Here is a 19,894-nt window from a genome sequence, read left to right as displayed (position 1 = left end):
GCGTTGGCCTAGGACTGCACCAACAGCATAATCACTTGCATCACACATAAGTTCAAAAGGTAAATCCCAATCGGGTGCAATGATTATTGGTGCAGTCACCAACTTGTTTTTAATCAAAGAAAAAGCATTTAGACATTCAGAATCAAAATTAAACTCATTTTCTTTGACTAAGAGGTTACAGAGGGGTTTGGAAATTTTAGAAAAGTCTTTTATGAACCGCCGATAGAAACCGGCATGCCCCAAGAAACTCCTCACTCCTTTAACATTGATGGGTGGAGGAAGTTTCTCTATAACCTCTATCTTGGCTTGGTCTACCTCAATGCCTTTAGCACTTATTTTATGCCCCAAAACTATACCTTCAGTTACCATAAAATGACATTTTTCCCAATTCAAAACAAGGTTAGTTTCGGTGCATCTTTTAAGTACAGCATTTAAATGGAACAAGCATTGATCAAAAGACTTACCAAAAACAGAAAAGTCGTCCATAAATACCTCAATGTTCTTCTCTATCATATCAGAGAAGATGGAAAGCATGCACCTTTGAAAGGTTGCCGGCGCATTACACAGCCCAAAGGGCATCCTTCGATAAGCAAACACTCCAAATGGACAAGTGAAGGCAGTCTTTTCTTGATCCTCCGGAGCCACTGCAATTTGATTATACCCCGAATACCCATCCAAGAAGCAATAAAAGGCTTGGCCAGCCAATCTCTCAATCATTTGATCCATGAATGGTAATGGAAAGTGGTCCTTTCTTGTTGCGGTATTCAACCTCCGGTAGTCTATACACATTCTCCAACCAGTGACGGTGCGGGTAGGTATCAATTCATTTTTTTCATTTGCTACCACCGTCATTCCTCCTTTCTTGGGTACCACATGAACTGGACTTACCCATGAGCTATCTGAGATAGGGTAGATCATACCTGCATCTAGTAACTTCAGCACCTCTTTCTTCACCACTTCCTTCATTGTTGGGTTAAGTCTCCTTTGAGGTTGAACTACCGGTTTGTATTCAGCCTCCATGTGTATTTTATGCATGCAATAAGCTGGACTAATACCCTTCAAATCAGAAATGTTCCACCCCAAAGCTCCTTGATTGTCTCTCAAAACCCTCATTAATTTTTCTTCTTCCAAAGGTGTCAAGGTATTGCTGATAATTACTGGTTTAGAGGCATCCTTAGTGAGAAAAACATATTTCAAGTGAGAAGGGAGTTCTTTTAATTCTGGATTTTTCTCTCCTTCTCCACTCAAAATAGGAGCATCCATAGAGTGCTTACCCATTAATTCTTCTATTTTTACCGGTCCCAACTCTTGCTTGCTTGCTGCTAGTTGCTTCACACAATCACTTACTTCAAGATCTTCATCATCTTCACCTTTTGCTATAGAATTCACAATTGTACGTTCAAGAGGGTGTGTTGGTTGATGTTCACAAGAGTCATCTTTAACTATTTCTTCAACAATGTCAATCCGGTAACACTTGGGATTTTCATCTTTGTGCTTCATGGCCTCAAATATATTAAACACTACTTGCTCCTTATGGAATCTCAACATTAGCTCTCATTTCTCAATGTCAATCAAAGCACGGCCAGTTGCAAGGAAAGGTCTTCCTAGAATGAGTGGCATGTCCTCATCTTCAGCCATATCTAAGATCACAAAATCTGCCGGAAATACCAAGTCATTAACCTTGACTAGCACATCTTCAATTATACCGAAAGGATAAGAGATTGACCGATCAGCTAAAGTAATGGTCATTCTTGTTGGTTTTGGTTCCCCGCACTTAAGCTTCTTCATCATTGAAAGAGGCATCAGGTTGATACTTGCTCCCAAATCACATAAAGCTCTTCCAATGTCTACCGGTCCAATTGAACAAGGGATAGTAAAAGCACCAGGATCCTTCAGCTTAGGTGGCAGCTTCTTTTGAAGAATAGCACTACAATTTTCAGAAAGTGCAATATTCTCATCATCCTTAGGCTTCCTTCGTTTAGTCAACAAGTCTTTCATGAACTTAGCATATAACGGCATTTGATCAAGAGCTTCGCCGAAAGGAATGTTCACCTGAAGTTGTGAGAAAAGTTGCATGAACTTCTTGAATTGACCTTCATCCTTTTCTTTCTTCTTCGAAAGGTGAGGGTATGGAAGCTTCACATATGATGGAATAACCTGTGGTTTGTCTCCATCTTTCAATATTTGACTCTTCGTCTTCCTCAAGATTGAATCTTCATCAATTAACTTCTCACTTTTTTCTCCCTCTATTTTTTTCTTCCTTTCTTTTTCAACTACATCCTCATCATTTTTTTTCAACTACATCATTCTCCTCCACCTCAACTACTTCATCAACCTTCTTTGGAGCTTTTGGAACTAAAGGTGTCAAAACCTTTTTACTCCTCAATTCAATAGCATTACAAGACTCATTCTTAGGGTTGTCTTTAGTGTTACCTGAGAATCCGCCCTTGTTTTGTTCAGCCAACTGCTTAGCCAATTGCCCCAGTTGAGTTTTAAGCATCTTCCTAGAAGCTTCATTGTTCTTTCTTTCAGCTTCTTGACTTTTCTTCATCTCTTCAAAGTTACCTTGTGTCATCTTCATGAAGTTCATCATAGTTTCCTCAAGAGCTGATGGCTTCCTTTGTTGTTGTTGAGAAGGAGTGAGCATCTGAGAGTTCAAAGCATTGTTATTTGAGTAGCTTAGATTGGGATGCTTATTGATGCCTGAATTGTAGTATTGATTCTGCCTTTGATAACCTCCCATGAAGTTAGCTTCTTCACTTGATCCTTCTGGAACACACTCACCGTTTGGATGTTCTTCACCGCATAGGTCACATTTGATTGCAGCCACTTGTTGTTGCTTATGAGCCAAAGTGAAGCCTTGAAACTCCTTAGTTAGAGCTTCGATTTGTTTGTTCATAGCTGCTTGGTTAGCAAGAATAGCAGTTTGTTCACTCACCCCAAACACTCCTCTTTCTTTCTTTTTAGCTTGATCACGATACTCATTGCCAGCCATGTTTTCAATTAGAGCTTGAACTTCATGATCAGTTTTGCTCTTGAGACTACCTCCCGCGGAAGCATCTAAGAACATTCTAGTGTTTGGTGTTACCCCCTCAGTGAAGATTTGGAGGTATTGTTTCTCAGTGAACTCATGATTAGGGCATCTCTTAAGAAGCAAATTGAATCGCTCCCAAGCATCATACAATGATTCACCTTCTCCTTGCTTGAAGTTAGAGATCTCCATCTTCTTTTCCCAATATTTAGACATAGGGAAATATTTCTCCAAGAACTTCAGCTCTAACTCTTCCCATGTTTGGACAGTCCCGTTTGGTATTGTTAGCAACCAATCTTTTGCTCTTCCCGTCAAGGTGAAAGGAAACAGCCTTAGCTTCTTCTGTGCTTCAGTCACGGTGGCTGGTTGCACACAAAACTCGCAAGTTTCAGCAAAGCGGCTCAAGTGTTCATGAGGACTCATAGCTTCAGTCCCATCGAATTGCTTGTCCCTCAAACCGTTGAGGACAGTTGTCTTGATGTCGAAAGCTACGGGGTTAGCTGGTTGAAAAGTGTGGGTCAGTTGACCGCGATGAGTGGCTAACCTGTAGTCTCCTAGCTTAGGCCTCGGTGGTACAACACCTTCTCCTTCCATAGTTGCAGATTTAGGAGAAGAGATCGTTTCAGATTCAGTTGAGAGTGGCTCCGGTATTTGTTCTCGAACACCCGGTGGAACGGACTGAGCTAACCTTTGCGATCGAACAGCTTTCCGAAGTGCTCTAGCAGTCCTTTCAATTTCCAGATCGTACTCTAAGTCGTCTGAGCTCTGTTTACCTCGCATAAACAGCAAAATACCTTAGTAGCACTGCACAACGCAAAGTAATCAAATGAATATGAAAACAGAAAAATAAAAATTAAAAACAGAAAATTAAATTGCAAAAACCCTAAATTATAACGTAATTGCCTTGTTGAAATAATTCAACAGTCCCCGGCAACGGCGCCAAAAACTTGATAGACGTTTGGCAAGTGCACCAAATACTATCGAAGTAGTAAAAATATCGATCCCACGAGGACTGTTTTTAACTTCAATAATTCAACTTTGTTATATAATTAGGATGTATAAAGTTTATTTTGTTTTGCCACTAGGCAGAAGATTTGGTTTGATGTTATGAAATCAAATAAAAGAGAATAGATTTGATTAAGAAAATATGGAGAGAGATGAGATCAGGTCTTCGAATCCTCTATGTTTCCCCCAATTGGTTACTGCATCTATTATTACTAATGATTCTCTAGTTTCACGATAGTTAACAAATTAGCCCTAATCAATCCCTTGAGTTAGGACCCTCTTTTTAAACTACAGCCCCTAATTCCTTAGGTGGTCTAATAATCATCAAAGGTTTAAGCACGTTAACCTAATATCACTAACAAACGATTATCCATTCCTAGACTAACCATGTTTATTAGAACAATTCAATTAGGTCTAAGTCGAAAGCTATGGTCAGTAGTCATTCGTTCTCACAAAATCATGTTTATATTTGATCAGGATATAAAAAGCATTAAGAACAATTGAATTGAATGAAAACTAGAATATCATTAATAAGTAATAGAGTTTCACAGCAACATGTATCAATTAGGGTTACATAGATTCATCTCTGACCTAATCTCTGAGAGATTTAGCTACTCATAATCGAGTTTACAAATAGCATAATCAATGAAATAATTAAAACATACATGAATTGGTAAAAGGATGAAGAAATCGCCCTTCTAGCCGTCTCCGATGTCTCAAAATCTCACTTTGCTCTCCAAAATCGTAACCCTTGTTCTTCAGATTGAGTGCAGTATTTATAGAAGTCATGGGCCTGACCCATCAAAATCGCGCCGCGCCTTGTATAATGGCGTGCCGCGATTTCCTCTTTACAGGAAGTGTGTAATTTTGCTTCAAAAATCGCAGCACGGCTTGAAATTGGCGTGGCGCGATTTCCTTAGAACAGACTTCAAATTTTAAGCTTTTTGCACTCCAGAACAGTATAAATTGCATGAGAACTCTATCAAAATGTCACAATAAGTCCCTAATATTACGTAATGACAGGATGTCATCACTTAGAAAAATCAATTTTCCAAAAAAATATGAACAAAATCACTCAAACCATTTTCTAAATAAACCTTGGGATCAAAATCCCATTGTAATTTTCCCTTTCATTTTCTTAATCAAATTTCAATGAAAAGTAACCATGCTTAGACCACACTTTGCAAATAACTAATCAAACCTCACTTTTTCTTAATTCTCATGCCCTTGAGGCCTCTCAATCTCTATTCTTCAAAATCCATTTTCAAACTTAAAATCAACCAACAAAAACAAAAACATTTTTGGAAGAGAACTACGGTGGATTTGATCCCTTAAACGGGTACGTAGGCAAGGAATAAAATTCCTTCAATTCAACTAAAATAAAAATTCAAACACATTCTTCTCCCTCCAATTCTTCACTTAGAAACCATTAGGTGTAAATAACACTTTTCAAATAGCATTTAAAAATAAAGCGCGCGCGTAGAAATTATAGACGGTTCCTATAGGATACTATAGTCGTTATGGGTGCCTAACACATTCCCGTAGCGAAAACAACTCCCGGACCTCGATTCTCAAGGGTTTTGCTTATTTTTTCCCTTCCCAAGAAAAAATGAGATATCACCGGTTAAAAAGGTTCGAACGTAATCAATGTTTGACACCCGAAAAACCAAGATAAAACAGCTGGCGACTCCGCTGGGGAGATTCGAGAGTTACGCCTAGTCTTTATTTCCACGCTTGCGCTTGTATTTTTTACTTGTTTCTTTTACTTGCTTTCCTATGTGAATAAATGTTTAAATTCTTGCAAACGTGTGGCGTGAGAATATCAAAAGCCCTGCACCCGGGCTGAGTGAACTTAGGATTTAGGAGGGATATAATCGAAAATTCATTCCGGGGGTTGCCTCGTGTTTTGGATTATGCGATCAATCCCACATAGCTGAGGCATTTTGGGGGTGATGTTGTCGGCGCGTGTTGTCGCGTTTAGGCACTTTACTTCTAATTGTTCTATGACGCTATGAACCGTAGATAACCGAACCCATCCATGGCCATTTTCTAGGACGTAGTGCGGAGGCTAAATCGAGTGTTGTCTCGAGTTTTAGTCGTCACGCGATACTACACTCAAGTTAGACCTTCCGCGGATAATCTTGGAGCGAGTGTTGTCTCGTGGCACCATGATATACGTCGGAGAGGTTGCAACTTGGGAACTTTTTAGAACCCGGTTAATATTATCCAAAGCCCTAGTTTCACCGGACACCGTGTCCACCCATGACTCCTTGACTTTGAATCTCAACCCACCATGTTTTCTCCGTACTTGAACATAATCATGCATCCATGCATACATGCATACATGCATAAACTTTTTTTCATGCATTTATCGGAGGACTTAGACAAGTCATCTTTTGAACATCACGGATGTGAACACCAAGTGATACCATCTCAACTAAACTTCTAGTTTTGCTCAAAATCTTCAAATAAAACCGTGTTTCTCCGTGATGTTCACAACCACTTTGACAAAGTCCTCTGACAAAAAAGAGTCTTTTCGCATTTGCATATCATGCATCATATGCATCATTCATCGGTCACAAATGGCTTCCCGTGCTCATTGTCTCCTGATTCTTCTGCCGCAGTCTGAAAGGTGGCTCGTGCTCGCAAGATTCATCAACCAGATAGAGTTTATCAGACAAGATTGTGCAAGAGAAGAAACATGGCTAACCTTAAGGAAGAGAATGCCAGCCCCTCGGGCCAGCCCATTAAAGAGTCTAATCTGGACGAAATTCTGAGGCTTATTGAAAAGAGTGACTATAAGATTGTTGACCAGCTGCTGCAAACTCCGTAAAAAATATCCATCTTGTCTTTGCTCCTGAGCTCAGAGGCTCACAGGAAAGTGTTAATGAAAGTACTAGAGCAGGCTTATGTTGATCATGAAGTCTCTGTGGATCAGTTTAATGGGATAGTGAGTAATATTACTGCCTGCAACAACTTGGGGTTTGGTGACGATGAACTCCCCGAAGCAGGGAAACACCACAACTTGGCTCTACATATCTCGGTATACTGCAAGTCTGACATGATATCCAATGTGTTGGTGGACACTGGATCATCCTTGAATGTAATGCCTGAGTCTACACTGCGACAATTGAGCCATCATGGAATCTCTCTAAGGGGAAGTAGTTATCTGGTTAAAGCGTTTGACGGATCTCGCAAAGATGTTCTTGGGGAAGTAGATCTACCAATCACCATTGGCCCTGAGACATTTCAAATTACTTTCCAAGTCATGGATATCAATGCCTCTTACAGTTGTCTCCTCGGAAGACCGTGGATTCATGACGCTGGAGCAGTCACTTCTACTTTGCATCAAAAGCTCAAATTTGTGAAGAACGGTAAGATTGTCACTGTGCATGGTGAAGAAGCATATCTGGTTAGCCAAGTGTCATCTTTCTCTTGTGTTGAAGCAGGGTCCGCTGAAGGGACGTCACTTCAAGGCTTGACTGTTGAAGGTGCGGAGTCTCGAAGAGCTGGTACTGCTATGGCCTCATTGAAAGACGCCCAGAAGGCTGTCCAAGAAGGGCAAGCTGCTGGCTGGGGCAAAGTGATTCAGATTTTGGAAAACAAGCGTAAAGAGGGCCTTGGATTCTCCCCAACTTCTGGTATTTCAACAGGAACTTTCTACAGTGCTGGGTTTATCAATGCTATTGCTGAAGATGCTGCTGAGAGTAGTTATGTGCCTACATTTGTTGTACCAGGAGGCACTGTGAGAAATTGGGAAGCCATTGATGTTCCTTTAGTCATGCATGCTTCCATGTAATGTGTCTTGTTGCTCATGTTTTTCTTTGTTTTCAAAATAACAATCCTTTCGCTCTGCCCAAGGCGAAAGTGATATCATTGTAAGGGCATGTTTGTTTCGGCATTGCCGTTATCAATAAAAGTTGTCGTTTTCCTCGCGACTCTTTGTTTCTTTTACTTTTTAGTGCCTTTTTCTTGGAAATAATGGTAATGCCAGAAAAAACCAAGACATCTGTATTTTCTTATTAATTTCAAAAATCTGCATGAAAAACATTTTTCTAAAAATCATCCCAATCATATTATGCAGATTGAACCATAATAAACCCATTGAACACAGTGACCCTATGGTTCCTCCAAATTTTGAATTCCCTGTATATGAAGCTGAAGATGAGGAGGATGATGAAGAGATACCGTATGAGATCACTCGACTGCTTGAGCAAGAAAGAATAGCCATTCAGCCTCACCAGGAAGAGATTGAGCTCATCAACCTGGGTACTGAAGAAAACAAGCGAGAGATCAAGATTGGTGCTGCATTAGAGCCAGAGGTGAAAAAGAAGATTATTCAGCTTCTCCATGATTATCCAGACGTCTTTGCATGGTCCTATGAAGATATGCCGGGTCTAGATCCCAAGATTGTGGAACACCGGATTCCGACAAGGCCTGAATGTCCTCCTGTCAAACAGAAATTGAGAAGGTCTCGTCCAGACATGGCTCTTAAGATCAAGGCTGAGGTGCAAAAGCAAATTGATGCGGGTTTCCTCATGACAGCTGAATACCCTGAGTGGATTGCCAACATCGTACCAGTACCAAAGAAAGATGGGAAAGTTCGAATGTGTGTTGATTACAGAGATTTGAATAAAGCCAGTCCGAAAGATAACTTTCCACTGCCTCATATTGATGTGCTTGTTGGCAGTACTGCTCAATCCAAAGTGTTCTCCTTTATGGATGGTTTCTCTGGCTATAACCAGATACGAATGTCACCTGAAGATAGAGAAAAGACGTCCTTCATCACTCCGTGGGGAACATTCTGTTATAAAGTGATGCCGTTTGGCTTGATAAATGCCGGTGCTACCTACCAAAGAGGTATGACAACTCTGTTTCATGATATGATTCACAAGGAGATTGAAGTATATGTTGATGATATGATTGTGAAGTCAAGTGATGAGGAGCAGCATGTTGTGTATTTGAAAAAGATGTTTGAAAGATTGAGAAAGTACAAGCTGCGTTTGAATCCTAACAAGTGTACATTCGGTGTACGATCCGGGAAGTTGCTTGGCTTCATTGTCAGTCAAAGAGGCATTGAAGTTGATCCTGATAAAGTCCGAGCCATCAGAGAGATGCCGGCCCCTCAAACTGAAAAGCAAGTCAGAGGTTTCCTCGGACGTCTGAATTACATTTCAAGATTCATATCTCACATGACTACTACCTGTGGCCCAATTTTCAAGTTGCTCAGAAAGAATCAGCCTGTTGTATGGAATGATGAATGCCAGGAAGCTTTTGATAGCATTAAAGAATACCTGTTGGAACCACCTATCCTTGTCCCACCAGTGGAAGGAAGGCCTTTGATTATGTATCTGTCAGTGCTAGATGATTCGGTGGGTTGTGTTTTCGGTCAGCAGGATGAGACTGGTAAGAAAGAACATGCTATCTACTATCTGAGCAAGAAGTTCACCGACTGTGAGACTCGGTATACGATGCTTGAAAAAACTTGTTGTGCTTTAGCTTGGGCTGCCAAACGCCTGCGTCATTATATGGTGAATTATACAACTTGGTTGATATCCCGAATGGATCCAATCAAGTACATCTTTGAAAAGCCTGCTGTTACTGGAAAGATTGCGCGTTGGCAAATGTTGTTGTCTGAATATGATATTGTGTACAAAGCTCAGAAAGCAATCAAAGGAAGCATCCTTGCTGACCATCTTGCTTATCAACCTCTTGATGATTACCAGCCAATTAAGTTTGATTTCCCAGATGAAGAGATTATGTATCTGAAAGCAAAAGACTGCGAAGAACCACTGATCAATGAAGGGCCGGACCCCAATAGCAAATGGGGATTGGTGTTTGATGGTGCTGTTAATGCTTATGGTAAAGGGATTGGAGCCATCATTGTAACTCCGCAGGGGCACCACATTCCTTTCACCGCTCGAATAACTTTTGAATGCACGAACAACATAGCTAAATATGAAGCATGTATCTTGGGCATTGAAGAAGCCCTTGATCTGAGGATTAAGCACCTTGACATCTATGGAGATTCTGCACTTGTTATTAATCAGATAAAAGGTGAATGGGAGACTCATCATGAGAAGCTGATCCCATACCGTGACTATGCCAGACGCCTGTTGACATACTTTACCAAGGTTGAGCTGCACCACATCCCTCGGGATGAAAACCAGATGGCTGACGCTCTTGCTACTTTGTCTTCCATGTTTCGTGTCAATCACTGGAATGACGTGCATGTGATCAAAGTACAGCGTCTTGATTGACCCGCTCATGTGTTTACTATTGAAAATATGCCAGATCAAGCTGATGAAGATGTGAATGATAAAAAGCCTTGGTATTACAACATCAAACAATTCTTGCAGAATCATGAATATCCCCCTGGTGCTTCCAACAGGGATAAAAAGACATTGAGACGATGGGCTAGCAAATTCCTTCTGGGCGGAGAAATCCTATACAAGAGGAACTATGACATGGTCTTGTTGAGATGCGTTGATAAACAAGAAGCTGAGAAGTTGATGCATGATGTACATGATGGTACTTTCGGGACCCATGCTTCGGGCCACACCATGTCAAGGAAACTGTTAAGAGCCGGCTATTACTGGATAACCATGGAGCGTGACTGCCACAAACATGCCAAAAGATGCCACAAGTGTCAAATTTATGCTGACAAGATTCATGTGCCTCCACATGCTCTCAATGTTATATCTTCCCCATGGCCTTTCTCTATGTGGGGCATTGACATGATCGGAAGAATTGAACCAAAAGCTTCCAATGGACATCGTTTCATTCTAGTGGCAATTGACTATTTCACCAAGTGGGTTGAAGCTGCTTCTTATGCCAATGTGACCAAGCAAGTGGTTGTCAAGTTTATTAAGAATAACATCATCTGTCGATATGGTGTTCCCAACAAGATCATCACTGACAATGGTTCCAATCTGAACAATAATATGATGCAAGATTTATGTGAAGAATTCAAAATTGAACATCACAACTCTTCTCCTTATAGACCTCAGATGAACGGTGCAGTTGAGGCCGCTAACAAGAACATCAAGAAGAATGTTCAGAAGATGGTCACTACTTACAAAGACTGGCATGAAATGCTACCTTTTGCCTTGCATGGTTACCGTACTACAGTGCGTAGTTCAACCGGGGCAACTCCTTTCTCTCTTGTGTATGGCATGGAAGCAGATCTCCCTCTGGAAGTGGAGATTCCCTCTCTCCGAGTGATCATGGAAGCAAAATTAACTGAGGCTGAATGGTGTCAAAGTCGGTATGACCAATTGAATCTGATTGAAGAAAAACGTATGGATGTTATGGCTCATGGACAGTTGTATCAAGTGCGGATGAAGAATGCTTTTGACAAGAAAGTCCGACCTCGAAAATTCAAGGAAGGCGAACTTGTATTGAAAAGAAGGATAAGTCAGCAACCCGACCCAAGGGGCAAGTGGACACCTAACTACGAAGGTCCTTATGTTGTCAAGAAAGCTTTCTCTGGTGGTGCTTTGATTCTTACACACATGGATGGTGTTGAACTCCCAAATCCTGTTAATGCCGATATAGTCAAGAAATACTTTGTCTAGAAAGAAAAGAACAGTGTGGTAGGTCGAAAACCCAAAAGGGCGGCCTAGGCAAGAATGCGCTTCCCGGTGGATCGAAAACCCGAAAGGGCGATCCAGGCAAAAGTTAGGGACAAAAAAAATGAATATGAAAAAGCTCGCTGAGATTGTACGCAACTCAGGCAAGAATGAGCGCCTCGATGAGCCGAAAACCCGAAAGGGCGGTTCTGCAAAAATGAGTTTGATAAAAGACAAGTAACTATATCTGGCAAATCACCATCACCCCTTGGGGCATCTGCAACTGTCAATGGTTTTCTTCATCAGAAGTTTCCGTACTTGTGAATTCAAAATTTCTATGAAATGTAGCGGTCATCGTGTTCAATGTATCACCAACCAATAAAGTTACCATTTTCCAAGCTTTGTAAATCCGTGAAGTCATGCCTTTGGCTGACCCTCACTCTTCTACATCAATTTGAGCCTGTGCTATTTGTTTGAAACTCTATTTTTCTTTCTATTTTCAAAGCTACATACAAAATATTTTCTTTCTATTTGATAATGTCAATGTCTGAAACAAACATCTTTTGAAAACTAAGAAATCCTTTTCTGGCTATTTTGAAAGCAAACCTGAGCAATAGGGTACATTTCAATGAAACATGCATGAATAAATGAATATCAATGTCCATTTCAATACATGTTACAAGCAGATTACTCCCCAAGATGATCTGTGGTCAATGGCAAGAATGAAAAAACAGAATGAAAATGAAAAAATTGAAAAAAATGAAAATGAAAAGCTCGCTAAGCCGAAGACCCGAAAGGGCGGCTTAGGCAAAAATGAGCACCCCGCTGATTGACAACCTATAAAGGCAATTCAGGCAAAAATGGGGCAATGAAAAGAATCTTACTCCCCGGTGAATCGAAAACCCGAAAGGGCGGTTCAGGCAAAAATGGGATTGAAAAATGAAAGAATGAAAATGAAATAAAAGCATTGACCACAGATGCGAACATCCAATGTTTACCCAGCACTGACACTCCTAGCAACGGCGACCTGTATCCAAGAACTTTCCAAGGCTATTTCCTTTACAAGTTTTATTGCCCTCAGCCATGGTTTTGATACGTCTCTCAACGACGGTCTCTCCAAAGAGGTTTTCCCCTGTGAATATGTAGCAGCACGAGCCACTACGTGCCCAATCTTCCAATGCCTTGTTTATCTCTGTGAAACCTCCTTGTCAAACTACAAACCAATCATGCATTTCAAGCATTCATACATGCATAATCATGCATTTTATGTGCTCATACATTCAATAATCTTGTTATACCATACATACATGTTGCATATCCAAACTCTCAACTGTCAAATTCAATCCAAATGTCAACTGTCAAACTCAATTTCAATTTCAATTTCAATCCCAACTGTCAAATTCAAATTCAACTGTCAAATTCGATGCAATCTCCAATTTCAATTTCAACTTCAATTCCAACTGTCAAATTCGATGCAATCTCCAATCTCAATTCCAATCCCGACTGTCAAATTTGAAGCAATCTCAATTTCAAGTGTCAAATTCGAAGCAATCTCAATTTCAAGTGTCAAATTCGAAGCAATTTCAATTCAAATTCAATCTCAATTCGAAGCAATCTCAATTTCAATTTCAAATCAATCTCAATTTCAATTTCAATTCAATCTCAATTCGAAGCAATCTCAATTTCAATTTCAATTCAATCTCAATTCGAAGCAATCTCAATTTCAATTCAATTCAATCTCAATTTTCAATCCAATCTCATTGTCAATTTCATTTCTCCAATCCAATGTCTATGTCTATGTCTCTAATCAATCTCGATTCTCAATTTCTCTTTCAATGTCAACTTTCAATTCAATTCAAATCAATGTCAATTCTCTCTCAATTTGCTTTTGGGCCAACAAAAATGGTCATGTCTATTTTCAAATCAAGTCAATGACAATTTACCCTCAATTGGTATCTTGTCAAATCAGGCTTCCAATTTGTATCTTGTTATCGGTCAAGTGGCAAGTTCGATCCAAAGAACAGCTTGTACCTGCTTATATGTCTATGTTTCCGGTCAAACGGCAAGTTCGATCCAAAGAACAGTTTGCACCCTTTGCTTATGTTTTGTTATCGGTCAAACGGCAAGTTCGATCCAAAGAACAGTTTGCACCGACTTACATGTTGTGGTATTGATCAAGTGGCAGGTTCGATCCAAAGAACAGCTTGTATCTACCCTTTGTCTATATCTCCGATCAAGTGGCAAGTTCGATCCAAAGAACAGCTTGTATCTGCCTATGTGGCTATATTTTCAATCAAGTGGCAAGTTCGATCCAAAGAACAGCTTGTATCCCTCTCTTGTTTGTATTTCTTGGTCAAGTGGCAGGTTCGATCCAAAGAACAGCTTGTACCTACCTTTTGTTTGTATTCTCTTGGTCAAGTGGCAGGTTCGATCCAAAGAACAGCTTGTACCCATCTCTTGTTTGTATCTCTCGGTCAAGTGGCAGGTTCGATCCAAAGAACAGCTTGTACCTATCTTTTGTCCCCTGGTTTGTCTACCCTGTCAATGTCTACCTAAATCCCCAGTGATATGACATGCTCTGTAGACTCCAGTTTTGTTTGTCTTGCATTCATAATCAAAATGTTGCATGGCATTCATGTTTTGAAAATCTAAGAACGTATTTTTATGTCCAAAAACAGTGCAAATGTTAATATTTAAGTATCTTCGTCTCGTCAAATCAAAGACTTCGTCTCTTGACTCCCCGGACAAAGAAACTTAAATAGGGGCAGCTGTTATACCCTAATTTTGGACCTAAAAATACTTATTCAATTCTTCTTTTCTTGCATTATAATTCATTTGATATATCTCTGATCAGTTACATCTTTCTCTGCATTTTATTTCAATATTACTTGCAAAATTCACATAAAAGGGTATTTTAGTCATTTCCTGCATTCAACTCATTTTAATCCTTGAAAATTGTTTGAGTCTTTTAAATTGGTTTGTATAAGTCCTTGTTTCAATCTCATGTCAAAATTCATTTCAGAAAATATCAGTTAAGTCATTTTTTAGTTAGTATAGCCCCTAGGGGCATTTTAGTCATTTCCTGTGTTAAAATTTCTTTCAATCTTTTAAAAATTTGTTTAAGTCCTTTCAAATAGTGTGAATAAGTCTTCATTTCAATTCTATGTCAAAATCCATTTTAAAAATTGCATTTGGAGTCATTTTGGGTCAGTTTTGCCCCTAGGGGCATTTTAGTATTTTCATGTGTTAAAGCCCTGTTTAAATTCTAAAAATTGTCTCTGAGTCTTGTATAAGTTCTTGCTTTAATTCCCTGTTAAAAATCCATTTTAAATTTTCATCTGAGTCACTTTTAGTCGTTTTAAGCCCCTAGGGGCATTTTGGTCATTTCACATAATATTTCTGTTTCATTTTAATCTGCTTTGTTGTTTTTAATCGTCTCGCTTTACGTTAATTTTTCAATTTACTTTTTCAATTCAATTTTAGTTTTAATTTTCATTTCCGTCCTTGTACTTTTGGTATTTGCATTTTAATCCCTTTTTAAGTTTGTTAGAGTCCAAGTGCCATGTGTCCAAATGCTATTGGTCCTTAAGAGTTTGTTACAAGTCTAGTGCCACATGTCCCACTCCAATTGGTCCAAGGCTTACCACATCATCTATAAATGGGTCAAAGCCAAGTCAAAGTACACACATTCATTCATTTTACACAAAATCATAAAAAAAAAATCCATTTTCTTTCCCTCTTTTCTTTCTCTCACGTAACAACTTTTCCTCCACCATTTTTCTCATCCCTAACCAACTTCCACCACCTCTAACCACCACTTCCACCACCATAACAACCACCCTAACAACCTCCTAACATCACCTCTAACCAACTTTCTCTCTCTTTTCCTTCCCTCTCCACCGTAACAAACACATTCCAACCCATTCCACCACCACTCCACCACCGTAACCAACACATTCCACCACCACTCCACCACCCTAACCAATTTAAACCACCATTCCAACCACTCAATCACCATCAAAGACCTTCATCAATCATCTTAACACAATACTGCTTTTCGATCTCAAACAACAATCACCAAAAATCAGCAAGCTAAATTCATGGAACAAGAAGGAATCGGAATTGAAACACGCACAGAAGAACGAAGCTGAAGCAGATTGGAATCGAAGCAAGTCGCAACGGAAACGAAGAAACAGAACGGGAACACCGCAAGCTTCATCAAATCCAGAATCGAATTCAAGGAGTGAGAAAAGCTCGAGATCGCAAACACCTGCAAACACGTGAATTTCGACGAAGCTCGGTGCGAGGAACTGGAACCGTGAGCAAGGCTAGGACGAAATCACCAGAGAGGTAAGAAGCTCCTTCCAATTCATCTCCCTATGTGTTTGTGTTTTGTCAAGCGTTTGTGTTTGAATCTGTTGAAAAAATCTGTTGAAAGTTGATCTTGAATCTGAAAAAGAGAGGAATCCGATGAGTAGTGGTATTTTGCGATAAGGATCAGGTATGCCTTCAAGGTTTTGGCGCCGGAAGTCCCTTGTCTCGCCGGAGAAGACAACCGGCGCCGGTGAGTGTAGAATTAGAGAGAGTAGAGGTTAGACGTGATGTTAGGAAGAAGAAGGGGGAGTTCTTTTGTGTTGGTTCCCTTCAGGAAACACGTATACATCCTCCCATTTTCATTCGACCCGTTGTTCCTTGCTCCATGACCCATAACCCATGTGAAACCCGATCCAACCCATTTTCCATCTTGGATTGGGCTTGGACTGTGGGTTGCTTACAGTTTTTTGTTTTGAGGGAACTTTCTTAATATTTCTACACCGCCAAAATGCTTCTACACCCCTCTTTGCACCAAATTTGTTTAATAAAATTACTGAGTTTTGTAGTTGTTATTCTTGATATTTTTGTTAATTTTTGGTGTATTTTACATGGTAAAATTGCTTAGAAAATATAGGTGAAAATATTGTTCGTTTGTTTAGTCTAGTGTTTTTAACCTTGGTAAGAAAATCGTGAAAAAACTTTCAAAATTGCATGAACATTCTTGGGGCTGGTATTGATACGAGAGACTTGATTCTTGGCTTCTTTCTTGCATGTTAAAAATTTGATAAAGGCTCATGTAAATTCCCTTGTGATTTTGTGTCAATTGTTGTGGAGTTTTTGCATGCTTTTGATTCCAATATTTTGCCACATTATGTTGATACTTAATATGCAAATGTGTGATGTGTTTACTTCTGAAAATTGTGTTTGTTTGGCTGTTTTTGAAAGTACAAATTGTGAATTTCTTGTATTGTAAGTGATGTGTGTTGTTACAATGGGAAATAATGTGTAAAGTGGATTTGAAAATGCACTATAGGTCTTGGCTCATATTTGACTTTATAATTCTCATAATGTGGCTGGAATAAGCCATTTGAAAATTACCATTGATATGAGAATTTTAAGTCTTAAATTTGCTTTGATGTTATGGTAATCTTTCAAGTCCATTTTCCAATTTTTTGCTAAAGTTTTTGTTACTTTTCGCTTGAGTTTTGCTCATTTTGTTATGCAATTTCTACTTGCTTTATTTTCCATATTATATCTTGTGCTACTAATCTCTTTGTTCCATGTTTCATACATCATAAACATTCCATATCTCATTCCATCTCCATCTTATTTCTTGCACTTTAAGTTTCACCAAAGATTAGAATGTAATAATTAGAACTTTTTGTACTTTACTTTCATGCAATTTTAATTTCTTGCAAGACCATAGCATGTAAACTAGGGCATGATGTAATAAGGACAATGGACTCTAATGATGTACACCGACACAAGCACCGACACATGCACACACATCACTTTAAGTATATAGCTAGAATATGCATGTTTAGATGTATGTTTAGGATTGTATGTTTAGATGAATGTTTAGGCTTTATACTTAGAAAAATCAATTTTCCAAAAAAATATGAACAAAATCACTCAAACCATTTTCTAAATAAACCTTGGGATCAAAATCCCATTGTAATTTTCCCTTTTCATTTTCTTAATCAAATTTCAATGAAAAGTAACCATGCTTAGACCACACTTTGCAAATAACTAATCAAACCTCACTTTTTCTTAATTCTCATGCCCTTGAGGCCTCTCAATCTCTATTCTTCAAAATCCATTTTCAAACTTAAAATCAACCAACAAAAACAAAAACATTTTTGGAAGAGAAGTACGGTGGATTTGATCCCTTAAACGGGTACGTAGGCAAGGTATAAAATTCCTTCAATTCAACTAAAATAAAAATTCAAACACATTCTTCTCCCTCCAATTCTTCACTTAGAAACCATTAGGTGTAAATAACACTTTTCAAATAGCATTTAAAAATAAAGCGCGCGCGTAGAAATTAAAGACGGTTCCTATAGGATACTATAGTCGTTATGGGTGCCTAACACCTTCCCGTAGCGAAAACAACTCCCGGACCTCGATTCTCAAGGGTTTTGCTTATTTTTTCCCTTCCCAAGAAAAAATGAGATATCACCGGTTAAAAAGGTTCGAACGTAATCAATGTTTGACACCCGAAAAACCAAGATAAAACACTATCATGATCAACTATCCTGATCTTGATGATGTAGTAAAGCAATGTCGCAGAAAGAACCTTTTCTTCAGCATTGAAGTTGAAAAACATGTCTATGAAGCTGACATAGTGTTTGTATCTGTCAATACACCAACAAAAACTCGCAGTCTCAGAGTTGGAAAAGCAGCAGATTTGACGTATTGGGAAAGTGATTGACGATGTGTCTAACTCCAACAAAATTGTTGTAGAGAAGTCAACTTTTCCCTATCAAAACTGCAGAAGCTATACAGAAAATACGTACACAAAATTGAAAAGATATCAAATTTCAGATTTTATCGAATCCTGAATTTCTCGCCGAAGGAACTGCAATTCAAGACCTTTTTAATCTAAACAGATTTCTCATTGGAGGCATAGAAACCCCGGATGGAGAAAAAGCGATTCAAACAGTGAATAAAATTTATTCTCAAAGAATTTCATTTGTCGATGCAATGTCAGCACTTTGTGAAGCTACCGACGCAAATGCTAACCAAGTTTCCTATGTTGTTGGTACTACTGATTCAAGAATCGGACCAAATTTCTTTATTGCAAGTCTAATGGTTTGTCAGTAGTAACATGGGGATCTACAATGCAAAACAAATCTCGTTTATAATGACAACATAAGACGATAAGAGCAACTATGACGTGATTGCCTAAGAACTATAGGACAAAACAAAAACCAACTCTACCTTAAGAAGATCTATTATTTCAGGATCAAGATTTATTGAATGAAATTATCCTTATGTTTATGTGTTTCTTTGTACTGCAATTCATGCCCAATGAACTTGGAATTCATAAGTACCTTAAAAACCAACTCATTTTCACTCACATCTCATTCACCGATAAAGTTTGTTCATTTTGGTTATCACACCTACCAAACTTAGATTAGTTTGTGTGTAAGCGTAAACATTTCCTTACATTGTGTATTTTATTCAATATATTCTATCAAAATGTGAATCTTTTTTCAGTATGGCCTTGGCCTGAATCATTGATAGACGTTTGGCAAGTGCACCAAATACTATCGAAGTAGTAAAAATATCGATCCCACGAGGACTGTTTTTAACTTCAATAATTCAATTGCGTTATAAAAATAGGATGTATAAAATTTATTTTGTTTTGCCACTAGGCAGTAGATTTGGTTTGATTTTAATTAAATCAAGAAACAGAAAATAAAGATTTGTTAAGAAAATATGGAGAGATATGAGATCAGATCCGTCGAATCCTCTAAGTTCCCCTAATTGGTCTACTGCACCTATTTGTTATGAACCCTCTTCTAGTTTACGATGATTAACAAATTAGCCCTAATCAATCCCTTGAGTTAGGACCCTCTTCTTAAACTACAGCCCCTAATTCCTTAGGTGGTCTATTAATTCTTGAAGGTTTTACCGAACGTTAACCTATTATCACTAACAAACGATTATCTATTCCTAGACTAACCCTGTTTATTAGAACAATTCAATTAGGTCTAAGTTGAAAGCCATGGTCAGTGGTCATTCATTCTCACGAAATCAAGTTATATGTGATCAAGATATAAAAAGCATTAAGAACAATTGAATTGAATAAACTAGAATTGAATTCATAAACAAAATAGAGTTTCACAGCAACATGTGTCAATTAGGGTTACAAAGATTCATCTCGGATCTAATCTCTAAGAGATTTAGCTACTCATAATCGAGTTTACAAATAGCATAATCAATGATTGAAATAAAACATACATGAATT

At 38.7% G+C, this 19,894-nt stretch overlaps 1 non-coding gene across 1 annotated transcript; it reads left to right on the top strand.

The window, feature by feature from the left end:
* The first annotated feature begins 3,125 nt into the window (after nucleotides 1-3,125).
* LOC146912653 (small nucleolar RNA R71) lies at nucleotides 3,126-3,231 on the top strand. The gene has a single exon (XR_015017243.1). It is a non-coding gene; the product is annotated as a small nucleolar RNA R71 (small nucleolar RNA).
* Nucleotides 3,232-19,894: the final 16,663 nt, after the last annotated feature.

The sequence above is a fragment of the Medicago sativa genome, chromosome 6 (genome assembly GCF_051527215.1).
Source record: "Medicago sativa cultivar Bolivia chromosome 6, Bolivia_mono, whole genome shotgun sequence".
In the NCBI taxonomy this organism is placed as follows: domain Eukaryota; kingdom Viridiplantae; phylum Streptophyta; class Magnoliopsida; order Fabales; family Fabaceae; genus Medicago; species Medicago sativa.
This window is presented reverse-complemented; position numbering and strand designations above follow the sequence as displayed.